The 1,473-nt window shown below is 43.0% G+C and overlaps 1 pseudogene; it reads right to left on the reverse strand.

Moving 5' to 3' along the window:
- Positions 1 to 203: 203 nt before the first annotated feature.
- Positions 204 to 846, reverse strand: LOC110196941 (tubulin beta chain pseudogene; annotated as a pseudogene).
- Positions 847 to 1,473: the final 627 nt, after the last annotated feature.

The raw sequence follows: 1,473 nt of genomic DNA on the forward strand, positions 1-1,473 counted from the left end.
AATTGGGGTTGGTTTTTTTTTTTTTGCACTATGAAAAATGCTTTAATGGTATTATCTGTATAGCATTTGATATCAAAGAACAGGAAAACAGCAAGTGCAGAACGTAGTGAGACACGAACATCAGAAAAACAAGTTTGTGAGTGAATAAAGAGTTCATACTGCTTTCACCATAATTTACACAGTAACAGATGCACAGCTCTACATCAGTTCGTGTTGCTATCTCCTTCAGTGAATTACGTTTCTTCCCTGCTCTCTCCAGTACTCCAGTGTAAGAAAGCCTTTTTGCTCAACATCGCTGTAAACTGCTCAGAAATGGCTTGAAGAGCTCTTGGTTGGCAGTACTGTCACCAATGAAGGTGGCAGACATTTTCAAGCCCTGGGGTGGGATGTCACAAACGCCTGTTTTCATGCGATTGGGGATCTGTTCAACAAAGTAACTGCTCTTAATGGTTTGAACATTAAGCATTTGCTCTACTACCTCCTTCATGGACATACAGCCTCTGAACTCGGCTGCCACCATAAGATAGCGCCTGTGCCGTGGGTCACTAGCAGCCATCATGTTCTTTGCATCAAACATCTGCTGGGTGAGCTCTGGCACAGTCAAAGCACGGAACTGCTGGCTGTCACAGCTAGTCAGTGGAGCAAAGCCAGGCATAAAGAAGTGCAGACAGGGAAAGGGGACCGTGTTTTCTGCCAGCCTACGCAATCAGTGTTAAGCTGCCCTGGGAAATGCAAGCGGGTGATGACGTCGCGCATAGCTGCTGACACCAGGTGGTTCAGCTTACCAGACGCGGGAGTGGTCAGTTTCAGGGTTTTGAAACAGATGTCATAGGTGGCTTCTTTATAAATACAGTTTCATAAAATATATAGCAGAACACCATAAAATACCATAGCAGAAATAGGGACATTAGGAAGAGAAACCGGTTTGTGGGGAAAGATAAGTTCTCTTTCAGATATGTTTAGCTGCAAATGTCCAGTATGGGAGTTTCCCATAGTTAGCCTCAGATCAGGGTAGAAGCAGGCGTTCTTGTTAGAACTACAGAATTATAAAACTAGTTAGAACTATACTTCTGCCCTCTCAGCTCAACTGCCCTGTCTCTGGTTATAGTTATGTTAGGCATGTGGGCTCTTTGTTTAAGAGCGACATTTACCTAAGGGAGTATGGCTGTTTTATAAACTGCTGCCCAACAGTTTTTCAGTATTTCCAAAGTCCAAGAAATTTGGCCAGCTTCTTTAGTATAATCAATCTTTCCCTTCTTTGGCTTCAAGATAGAAACCAGATTCTCAACTTTTTCAAGCTCAGGATGAGAACTTTGCCCAAATTAGATGTTTTTCATGCCAGCCATGCCATTCTAATTCTAATTCTGTCCACATGACATGTGTGCCCACCAGAACTAACCAATAGAAGACATCTTAGAGACAATTATGCAGCTTAGTAGACAGAGTACTGGACCTAGAGTCAGGAAGAACTGA

The sequence above is a fragment of the Phascolarctos cinereus genome, unplaced genomic scaffold, assembly GCF_003287225.1.
Source record: "Phascolarctos cinereus isolate Bilbo 61053 unplaced genomic scaffold, phaCin_HiC Scaffold_5;HRSCAF=322, whole genome shotgun sequence".
Taxonomy (NCBI): Eukaryota; Metazoa; Chordata; class Mammalia; order Diprotodontia; family Phascolarctidae; genus Phascolarctos; species Phascolarctos cinereus.